We start from the raw sequence: 11,978 nt of genomic DNA on the forward strand, positions 1-11,978 counted from the left end.
TGCAGCAGAAATTCAGAGCCAAGAGTTACTAGAAGAAATGTAAATTCATCCAACAGGGTCTTTCTTCCTCATGGGGCAGGGCGAATGGTAACATTGTATGCTCGCCATTGTTCTTAAGGCTCCACTTGCAATCGTTTATTGAATCAGCACCCCAAACTTATACAGGTATTATTATGCCCATTTTACAGACCAAAAAAAAAAAAAAAAGAGAAATTAAGTAGCCTGCACCAGATCACGGTGAGTAAGAAGAGTACCCAAATGTAGGATCTGGGCTGATGGACTCTAGGACTCACATTTTTGTTCGCTATACTCTGAAGCCAATGTCACTTGAATCTCAAAAGTCAAAAGGATCCCAGCTGATATCTGGGGTACAAATATCTTGTGATTAACAGTTTTCAAATGAGTGAACTTTTGCCTGAGCTGACTTTTGATTGCAGTCTTTCTGTGTTCTTGGAAACCAGAGTCAGATCAGTGCTTATAAACAGAAGCCCCACTAGCCCGTGGAGGAGAGAGCCCATTGGGACAGCCCTGGCGTGGAGGGCATGCATCGTTCCCATCTCTGGGAGCCAGACCAGCACTAGCCAGATGTTAGGAATGTGAAGGGGAGCAGAGGAACTGACCCTGATCTAGAAGAGTTGCAAGCCAGATCCAGGTAAGTCCTGAGGAAGCCAGTTCAAGTTGAGCTGGACCTCTAAGGTCCAGGCAGTTTCCACTATTACAACCTCTTTTCCTGGCTTGCAATGATGAACTTGAGAAACCTGGGGAGGCCCAAGGAGTCGGGTCTCTAGAAGCCTGGGGTGGTCAGTGGGGAACTGTGGGTGTGCCCTCAACCACCAGGGAACAAGCAGAAACTTGTGTCAGAGACACGTAGTGGAGACATGTTGGCGAAGCAGTGAGGACCCAAGGAGCAAAGACCAAAACAAGAACTGTGGGAGGGATGTGTGAGAGTTGTTTGCATTTGCTTCCCCAGCCCTTTGGCATAGTAAGTCTGGGCCAATTTAAATGGCTCCCGCCAGAAATGGCAATAATGATTACGTGGTTGCCTTTGATTTTTTCAAGGCACTCTGACTGGTTTAGACCTCTGAGTCTACAATCAGCCATCAGCCAGACCTGCTTCCAGAAGCAGCATCTTCTGGAAACTAAAGGGACTTTTCTCATAACCCTTTTAAGAACCCTGAGATTACAGAAATTCGGAAGATAAAATTATTGTGAGACAAGAATACTGTTATTTGGCAAGTGGCATTCGTGTTAAAATAAATTTAAAAAAAAAAAAGAATGATGTGTGCGGAAAGGTGGATCAGCAGCTTTATAAGGTGTAAGTTCAGGGGCTAATGAAGGCGTAGTGCTCCCGAGTACTGTCCCAGCCTCCTCATGGTGGCTGAATTTGCTCCATCAGTAACGTGTCGTCTCTCCAACGGCCCTCTCTAGTGCTCCAGCACAGAGTTTTCTGGAACATATCTATCCCCTAGCCCTGGACTTGTGTACTCAGCTCACTAGCTCCCTGGAAATAACAAGTACCTGGGGACCTCATAACTATTCAGCACTGGGGAAAGAGGGTAGTGGGGAAGGTGGATTTGGGCTAATTTTCTGCCTTTTTCCTGTTCTGCCAATACCTCCCATCCTAGAGAACAACCAGATGCCATCAAATGAGCAATAGAAACTAATATGGATTTAATGAAATGAGGGCCTTGGATTGACAGTACTTTGTTTTAAGGACTCTCTGGGCTCTGGCAGCATAATTTATTCATAACCTGCTACTCCCCAGGAAGGGAAGACAGATGGTTTATCTATTTCCAAGTTGGAGGCTGGAAAACTAAGATCAATAGGCATGATCCCATGGCAAACACTGCTGTCTGGCTGTGCTCCAAATCCCTCCCTGCCTCTGTCCTCCTCCCACTCTACAGAATGAAAATGCCAGAGATTCATGTTACAAGCTTCCTTTGCAACTGAAGGCAGTGTAACAGAACTATGCCAGTAGGCCTCTGGGAAGGATTTCTCTTCTCTGATCACAGGTGGGAGGCATGCAAAGATAACACTCTTATGTGACCCTCCTTCCTGCCTTTGGATGTTGTTAGGTGAGGATAACCCCGGAAGCTGTGGCAGCCATCTTGTGGCCATGAGGGAAAGGCCAGAGACCGGCTGCGACAACAAGCTGGTGCCTCGATGTCATGGAAGTGCTAAACGTACCCTGGAACCACCTTTGTCCAGACTTCTTGTTGACTAAATAAAATCCTTTTTATTGTCCTATCCTCTGTTACTTGTAGCCAAACACATTCCTTTGAATTTAGTTGCAGTAAATAGAGCAGCACAGATAATATCTGAAAATACAGAATGGCTGAGTTGAGGTGGCAGGGCAGAGGGCAGTGAGGGCCCAGCTAGAATAGGCTAGATGTCTGCAACACTTGCTGGGTGGCAGCAAGACATTTGCTTTGGACTCTTGCTTGTCATGCCTTGAGATTCCAATCACGTGCCAGCTGAGGCTGTAGTGTTAAGGGAAATGGTGGGAGATGTTTTGGATGTTGAGTTATGTTGGCTACTTCTTGAAGCTTTTGGCAAAGTCCTACAAGAAAAAGATGAATGCAGATTAGAGAAAATCTGTCAGGAGGGAGGAAAGAAAAGGAACTTTTCTGAGATGTTCTCTGTTAGTAGTCTGAGGTCTGAATTGACTGAGAGTTTCATAATTTGGATACATGCTGGAGTCAGAAGCAGGGGAGTGTAGACATAACAAGAAATAAGACTGACGACATTCCCAAGTTCCCAAATTCCCCTCATCCAGCATTCTTCGACAGGCAAAGAGGGCAAGTGTGCTGGCAAAGGTCTGATCAAACTGGAGCCTCCCCACCCAACCTCTTATTTTGAATTGCTTCAGAACCACCACCATTAAGCCTATAAAGAGGGGAGACTGATGAAGCAGCTAGACCAGATCCTGGGCCATGGCCACCATGGAGGTGCCCTAATTAGATCTCCCTTCAAGGAAGAACTTGCAATGAGAGTGGTTAGCTGACAGCCTTTGGGATCCCACCCCACTTTGGAGTGGAAATCTTACTGTTTCTGAGCAGCTTCTAGACGATGACAAGGACAGCAGGCATCCAAGGGCCTGGCTATTTCTGCCCAATGTGGAGCTTTCCTAATGAGCTGCTTTGCTCTGCAGTTCCCTGTTGAGTTGGCAAAGACTTCTGCCAGATCTGTGTCATAGTCTGAGGATTCTCCTGCCCAATCCTACTTCTACCCCATCTCTTGTGACAGGTGTGAGATTTACATCATAGTCTGAAATCTCTCCCGTTCCAATCCAGCCTCCTTAACTTTTAACTTTCATAAGTATCACCCCCTAAAAATAAATCACTTGCACTCCTAACTCCATCTCAGTGTTCTGCTTCCTAAAGAACCCAAACAGACACATTGGTTGCAGGAATTGACTTGAAGCAAGATATCAGAAAGCCCAGTAAGATTTTGAAGCAATTGCATTGCCAGATAGACCCTAAGGCTGCTCCGCAACAGGCTATGACCATTGAGCTCTGTTTAACTCCTAAGACAATATCAAGATCCCAAAACCTTGATCTAAAATGAAGTGAGCTGGGAAGGCTGTGCAATTTCTAAGTGGAGTGTCTTCTCTAATGTCTCAGGTGGGTCACAGGGGACATGAATAAGGAATATTTTCCCAAAGATCAGTATTATAGGCTGCCAGATGGGCTAACCAAGGAGTTTAATCCTCTCTCAACCTCATTATTCCAGATCAACAAAACTAGATATGTGGAAAAAACAAAAAAAAAACAAAAAAAAAAAACACTGGCCATTGTGTTTCCTATCATTCTTTTTTCCAATTGCAAGTTTTAATGGAAGGTAAATTAAACTTCAGCATCATTGCATTTGAAGCAGATAAGTTTTCTTTTTATTTATTTATTTATTTATTTATTTGAGATGGAGTCTCTGTCACCCAGGCTGGAGTACAGTGGTGCAATCTCACCTCACTGCAAGCTCCACCTCCTGGGTTCACGCCATTCTCCTGCCTCAGCCTCCCGAGTAGCTGGGACTACAGGCGCCCGCCACCACGCCCGGCTAATTTTTTGTATTTTTAGTAGAGACGGAGTTTCACTGTGTTAGCCAGGATGGTCTCGATCTCCTGACCTCGTGATCTGCCCGCCTCAGCCTCCCAAAGTGCTGGGATTACAGGCGTGAGCCATGGCGCCCAGCAAGTTTTCTTTTAGTTGTCAACTGCTACACCATAGGAATCTACACTGAGATGTGATGGCATGGAGACTACAAATCACCCAGATGTGCAAGATTTGGTGCTGGCTACAGTAACTGGATGATCCTGTGGAGTTGTTCTCTCCCAGATAATGGGCCACAGCATTCCACCCACAGTGGCTGTGGGAGAGGAAGGATATCTACAGATGGTGGGTGGCCTGCGGGATGGATTCTGGTAAGCACTTTGGCAGCCTATCCACACACATGCCCAACTTGCTCTTCACTTGTCTTCCTTCCACAGCAGAGGCTGAAAACCACAGATTTCTGCTTTCTCCAACTTTCTTTGCTGCTGAGACAGAGGAGAAGTCAGCCGGGGAAGCTTCTGGAAAGGTGTTTTTCTCTCTAACACTAGGAGAGAGGTACAAAGGGAGAGGTCTGTTCATCTCCCCTGCTTCCTTTCTGTAGTTACAGTCATCAGTCATGTGAGAATTTGGTATCTGCAGCTATGTTAGTTATCTTATGACTGGGAAAAACCAAGAGAATGGTAGAGACACAAATCCAGGCCCTGACACCTGGAACCACCCTCTCCAGACATCTTGCTGGGTAGACAATAAATGTTCTTAAGATTTCCATCACGGCTAGTTGGGTTTTGAGTCACTTGTTAGGGAATGCATGCTAACTGATCCAGTTGCAGATTTCTCCAAAAGGAATCTCCAGTTATTTTTGTTACCTATGTACATCTACCCTCAACTGTAAATAATATATCTGCATATGGATCATATAAAATATTAGAAAGTACATTAACATCATAGCATTGTGAAATCTTATTCCTATGCAGTTTCATATTCACTAGTTAAGGAATGTATCATCTATTCACTGTCACATTGTCCAACTCCAAATCACTTGTTCAATTGGAAGTGCTAATAAAATATCTAGTCCCATGAATTAGATTCCATACAGTGGGCCAGGCCTAGAGATGCTTTTTCATTCTTCCAAGTGATAGAGGTAAACAAAGCACGGCACCAGGACTCAGGCCCCTGGTATTGGGAGAGAACTTCCTGCTAAACCTAACTTTGCCACTGGTTTCTTCCATCATTTGTCCCATGAGAGGGACAGAGCTCTAGAAGTACAAAACGCTGTTATGCCTTCCTGCCAAGCAACTCCAGTAACTGGTGCGAGCCATCCAGAACAATGACTTTCTAATCCCTAATATTCTTTGGACATCATCCGGTCTAATGCCCTTACTACACAGATAACAAATTGAGGTCTGGAGCTATGGAGTGACTTGCTAAGCTCACCTTCACTACGTAACAACAGAATGAGGTGGGAAATTAAACCCAGGTCTCTTACTCAATGCTTACTCTTACTCAGTGCTTACTCTTACTCACTGCTTACTCTTACTCACTGCTTACTCTTACTCAGGAGCTTTATCTGTTTAACTTTTCTTTCCAAGTGGGCAAGACCCTGCACAATCTCTTCTTTTGTATCACACTTTTCAAGAGCTCTAATCCAGAGCAGTCATGATCATATCTAATAGATGTCCAATAAAGTTTTATTGAACAAACGAATGAATGGCTGTAGTCCAAACATGGGAGAATGGCTTTTGACTGCTCAAGTCAGACTTAGGAGCTAAACATGTTTAGAAGTTTTTCATCCCAAATTATCCCACTGAAATGAAGCATTCTATTGCCACACTACAGGCATTTGACATCATAGGCACTTAATTCGTACTTGCTGAATTGAACTAAATGGAACTGACTCTTTATGGGATCAAAAGTATCACAGACTTATACTATACATATTTGAAAGACATCTTTGCTTTTCCATTACAATATTAAACAGAGCTGCTGGAAAATGAAGCTTTCTAAAAATATTGATGGGAGAAGACAAAGATGCTTACATTTCTCAAAAATATGTAAGAAAAAATGATTTCAAATATCATTTGCTCATGATTTCATTCATTAATTGAACTTTATGGAACATCTCATGTCTGTCAGTGCAGATTACAGGCATTGTGGGAGAGTCAAAGGTGAAACAGACACGGGATCTTCCTATTTCTAAAGTATTTCTATCTTAAAATGCAGATAAGATATGGATGTCTATATCCAATAATAATTTGTTACAATAATTGGGTTATAAATACACATCTATGTATATACCATAAGCTCCCAGGAGAGGGCAGCTTCATGTACTTGGCCTTGGAAGGTAAGTGTCTCAAGCATTGTGGATCCTCATTCATCCATCCTGAGGTTTTGGTGGTGCTTGCTATGGTCACATGTCAGCATATCTTGACTTGGTAGCAGTTCTGTGAAAGCAAATAAAGGTCTTTAACATATCCTGGGGATCAGGCGCAAGTAGGTGGATGGCATATGGGGTGGGTCAGGAAAAGCTTCCTAAGGAAAGTGATAATTGAGGTGACAAGAGAAGGATGAGTAGGAGATAAGCAGGTGAAAGAAGAATGAATAACATTCAACTTAGGGGAAGTAGCGGAAGGGAAAGAGGAGTCTGGGGCTAGGCAAGACTGGAGAGGCAGGCAGGGTTCTAAGCAGCCATGTTAATGATATTGGCATTTATCAGGAGAGGTGGAAAGCAGTTGAAGCATTTTAATTAAGAGGGCTTTTCAATATATATTTAAACGTGCTTATTAGTGAGTCAAGGCTGAGATGATTTCTTTAACTACCTTGCAAGCTAATAATAGACTTTGGATACTGGTGATAGACTTTGCAACCATTCTCAGAAGAATTCCTTCTTCAGATTTGATGGTCGTGAGAAATTCCACAGGTCCCCTTTGCTGTTCATCATCAGAGACACTTGAGGGGCACTGGCAGTGATCTGGTTGCTGATCTGGGCTGGATAAAAGTGTAGTGCTGTGTTTGTATCATGATAAATTTAATGTATGCTGGCTCACGGCATCAACGCTTTATCAAAAGAACAAATGGAAAGTTATTCCGGGCTGAGAGGGTAAAGAGATCAGTTTATGGGAAAGAGAGCCTCCTTATGCACACATTCTGTAAACTACAGATCAAAAGCCAGAAGAGGAATGCTGACTATGAATAATGAAATCACACATGCAAAGTGTGGATGGAGTCAGACATCCTGACAATTTCTTTTTCAAGGAAAAATCAAGGCTTTTGCTTGATGCTGAATACTTTGAAGATAAGTGCTCTGAAGGCAGAGCGAGATAGCTATCACATTCAGTAGAGATAGGTGAACTTTCAAAATTGAGTTCATTTAAATAGCATGCCCTGGAGGGCCCCTCCAGACGAGGAGGGTCAGAGTGGCATTCACGACAGTTGAGGGACAGTTTAATCTCAAATAACTTGGTTATTTCACGATGTCCTGTGGTTAGGGACTGAGCTCACCTTACCGAAGACTTTAAATTAAAAACCCAAGCCCATATCCTAAGTAAGAAAATTCCAAATGTGGTTGAATTGTCAGAAAAACAGCGCAACCAAAATCACACCCCAGGCAAGTACATTTCTTAAGGCTCACTCATTCCCCAACCCGTTAAGCTTCAGCCCTGCCTTCTCCCCACATTCAGCTGTAATAGAACCGCTGGTGCCCAGGTAGACTGGCCAACCATTCCAGTGTGCTTGGTACTGTTGGGTTTTAGCACTGAAAGTTCTGCATCCTGGACTGCCACTCTAGTCATGGACAAACTGTGTTAGTCAGTCACCCAACTGCAGTTACCAGTATTCTCTGATGGTCATACACAGTGACCTGCTTGCATCCCCACCTGGGGGGGACTTAAGGGGGAGCACAGTCCTGCTGACACCTTGATTTCAAATTTCTGGCCTCCGGAACTGTGTGAGAATAAATTTCTGTTGTTTCATGTTACCCCGCTTTGTGGTAATGTGTTATAGTAGCCCTGGGAAACCAATATAACCCTCTTCTTAAGTAATTTTATTCAACCCTCATGGCTTCTATTTCACCTACACTTCAGTGACTTCTTATGAGCTGGCCTGGAGCTCTTTCCTGAGATGGAGACCTGTGTTTCCAAGCACCTCCTGAAATAGTAGACAGAGTAGAGCCAGGCATTCTGCACCTACTGTGTAATACATGTAACCCTGAGTTAGTCTCTTCCACATACCTCCTCTTCCCTTAATAACCTTTTCTCTAGGTTAATGGATTCACCAAACACCTGCCTCCCCAGTCTCAAATCTTGATGCTACCCTTGATTATTTCTCCTGCTCTACATTTATCTGTACACTAAAACCTCACAATTCTCTTGTAGGAAATTCTCTCTGTAGAGAGTTGGGTGAGGTATAGGGTGTGTCCAGCTCAGGCGACCTCCACAGCTCAGTTTCAGACAAGTTTCTGAGCAGGTCTGATGGCCTGGGGCCTGGGACGGGGGCAGGAGGTCCAGCCAGAAGCCCATCTGGTAAGAGATGTGTATGAATTTTTGAGAGAATAGCCTACATATTTCTGGCTCACCAGCTTATGATAACCCAACAAGGTCACACTTCCCTTTTATAATCCAAATTATTATGGCAGAAGACTTCATCCTGCTTGCCTGCAGGAAACAAGTCTTCCTCAAAGTGTCCTTATGCTATTTCCTAAAGTTGCTGGAGGGATGTCTCATCTGTATTCACAAATCAAACTGGCACCTGCTGGCATCAGAAAGTGCATTAGGCAGGGCCCTTTCGGCCATGTGTGTCAGAGCCGATCACAAACTCACTTATGAAAGACAGGAGAATAATGGGCTCCCATTGTTGAGAAAGATGATGCAGCTTTTCATGTAATTGAAGTAGCAGTGGAGGGCACAGTGGCCTCGAGAGCCAGGCTAGTGCTCAGCACCTCCGCTGCTCTGCTTCTCTTTTCCCATTTCTCATTTCTGTCTGTCTCTGCTCTCTTTTATGTACCAGCTTTGTTTTCTCTGTAACCCATGGCACACCACATGGCAGCCCTTGCTTAGCAAACCCAATGGAAAGGAAGCACCTTTCTCTCCCAACATCTATGAATCAATCCCAGGGACAGACTGGTGAACTCTATGTGGAACTCACACCCAGGCCTGGGCTGTTGCTATGTGCAGGGAAAGGGGCACTGTGATTAGCCAGGCCTGGATCAGGAGCCTGCCTTTCAGCTAGGAGACAAGGTCTGTAACTAGGCAGGAAACAGTGGAAAGCCAGAATCAATTGCTACCACAGGCCACCTCAGCATTGTCCTTTGTCTTTCTTTCCTGCTCTGGTTCCTGAATGCCCATGGCTGCTGCCTCCAGAGCCACATGGTAAAGCCGGGGCATAGGTGTCATGAGACTCAGAGAACAAGCAGCACTGCTTAAGCCCCAGTGACAAAGCACATCACAAAGAAGAACCGAAGAGGATTATTTTATGCAACAACTCCTAGCCTGACAGCCAAGGGCCCCTCTTGAAACCAGCAGTCATATCAGGTAAAGGATGTGAGAGGAAGCAAGAGGGCAATATCCAGGGTGTGGAGCCATGTGAAGAGGAGGTGAAGGTCATCAGACTTAAGAACGTCAAGGACCAAGTACCAAGGTCAGCCTCATGGTCAGCAGTTCAGTCAGGACCAAATGGGACCAAGGGTAGGGAACTCAGAGATGGAACCAGCAGGTGGAGTCTTATTGACCCAGGATTTTTCCTAAAAGGTTGAGGTGTGTATGTGTGTGTGTGTCCCCTTACAGAGTAGAATAACCCACATCAATAAGCGGTCAGTTCTAGACAGATTCAGATTCTGGGACATTAGTATTCCTGACTATTTCTGTCCTCCTCAAAGCATCAGGCCATGGAGATGCCCCTGGAATCCCATTGTAAGTGTTTACCTTGCACTTCCAGGCCCTGCTGCCACTTCTCATGGCAACAAAAACAAAGCACAATGCCCCATTTGGATCAGGGCCAGCAGAGAGCCAGACGGGGGTGGAAGCAGTGGTATGTGAGCAGGACTGCCTGCTCCTAGAGCGGGAGCCCGGGTACCACCCTTTGTCCCGCGTCGTTTGTCATAGGATGTGAGGCTGGTAGCTCTGCTGCAGCCCATTCTGGTCCAATATGGGCCAAGACTGCTGGCCGTGCCATTGCCTGGGCCCTGACAAGTCAATAGAGCCAGAGTTGGCAGCCAAGCTGATTTAAAGGGTCCATTTAGACTTATCCTCACTTGCAGCGTGAAACACAAATGATTGTGCTTGCCTAGAGAGGCTTGGGGAATAGAAGTTTGTGGCTTTTGACAGAGTGTAATTAACACATCAACTACACAAAGCCCAAAGATGGACTCTGCAGCAATACCATGATTACTCCCAGGAAACATTCTGGAATTGTATCATCCCATCCAAATGCGTTGGGACAAGCGTTTATGTGTCTGGATGAAAGTCAAGGCAGATTAAGAAGTGCTTATGCCAGAGGCAGTTTTTCTTACCAGCATGAGGAAGCAAGAGGTGAGATGAAACCAGAAGGGCCTAAGTAAATAATTCCACAGCTATGAAACAGAGTATGATGCGCGACTACGACTTATATTATGGAAGAACATGTAATGACACACTATAATGTAAAAAGAGTAGGATATAAAACTGAAGAAGCAGTATCATCCCAGGACTCCCAAATATTTAGTAATTTTGTGTGCTTTTAGAATAATTTTTAAAAATTTGTGCACCTGGGTTACTTGCATAACCAGAAAATCTCAAATAGTATTATTTTTAAAGAAACACCACCAAAGGTCAGAATGACCTTTCTCAAGCTAGTAAATATCTTTTAAATCATTCCTTCCCTTCTCTCCCCATTCCCTGACATTGACTCTTGACCAAGAGTCTTGATTGAGAAAGTGAGGTAAGTCCTTTTCCCTTTTCGGCCCTTACTAATAGTTCAGGCCATCAAAGGGCAGAAAGTCCCAGGGTCTAATCTCATATGAGAGGCACACACAGATGGTAAAGAGAGCCATTTCCATGGAGACTTGAAAAATAAACTGTTTAACTTAATGGTGTTCTATAAAAACCAATTACTAAATAAAATAAATTACAACAAAGCAACACCACAATGGCCATCTGTCGTATGTTGTAAAGGAGATTTCTGCATGGAGAAGGAGGTTGAGCCAAAATATCTCTAAGGACTTCTCCAAACCTGAGATTCTACGAAATAGTGAGCTGGAATAAAGGAATATCTATGGGTTCTACAATCTGGATTCAATTAAGCATGGATCAAAAATATTTGAAAAAACAATTAAAAATATCAATAAGAAAATAAAAATACAACTTTTAAACAATACAACAATTTGCGTCGCACTTACACTGTGTTAGGTCAAGTAATCTGTCGTCGTTTTAAATTAAACAGGAGCATTGTGTAGGTTATATGCAAATACTGTGCCACTTTATATCAGGGACTTGAGCATCCATGGATTTTGGTATCTGAGGGGGCTCTGGAACCAATACCCCATGGATCCTGAGGGATGACTGCATGAGGAAAAACTCTGCTTTGACATATATTCTGTGACTTCTGGCACCACTGCCTGAGCAGCCTCAGATTGGTAAGGTGACCCTTCTTTCATGTTCCAAAAATCTTACCCCATATGTAGCCTGTTTCTCCCTGAAGAACACTTGGCCATTGCCATGCTTCTGTCTGCTTATCTGTGTCTCTGTCCTTCTGACAGTGCAGTCCCTTCATTCGTTCTGCCAGCAGCATGCAGCCTGAACTGTGGCAAGAAGCTCCCGCATAACCACCAGACGCCCAAAGAAGAGTGTCCTCTCTGAAAGGGCTCAACTCAACTCCTTCTCATTCTTCTACCCTAATGGCCCTGGCACGGCATCAAACGCCAGAAAATACATGGGGCAATTCCTCAGGGCATAATGCAGC

General features: G+C 44.3%; 1 long non-coding RNA gene across 1 annotated transcript in view; it reads right to left on the minus strand.

Annotated features, from left to right (window-relative positions):
* Nucleotides 1-1,726: 1,726 nt before the first annotated feature.
* The window catches only part of LOC105510506, a 48,710-nt gene continuing 38,458 nt past the window's right edge, over nt 1,727-11,978 (minus strand). The window contains exons 2-3 of the long non-coding RNA XR_001001570.1: nt 2,188-2,560; nt 1,727-1,898 (exon numbers count right to left, since the gene is read on the minus strand). This is a non-coding gene — a long non-coding RNA (uncharacterized LOC105510506). The remainder of the gene's footprint in view (nt 1,899-2,187; nt 2,561-11,978) is intronic.

Source organism: Colobus angolensis, unplaced genomic scaffold, assembly GCF_000951035.1.
Source record: "Colobus angolensis palliatus isolate OR3802 unplaced genomic scaffold, Cang.pa_1.0 Scaffold101, whole genome shotgun sequence".
NCBI classification, from domain to species: domain Eukaryota; kingdom Metazoa; phylum Chordata; class Mammalia; order Primates; family Cercopithecidae; genus Colobus; species Colobus angolensis.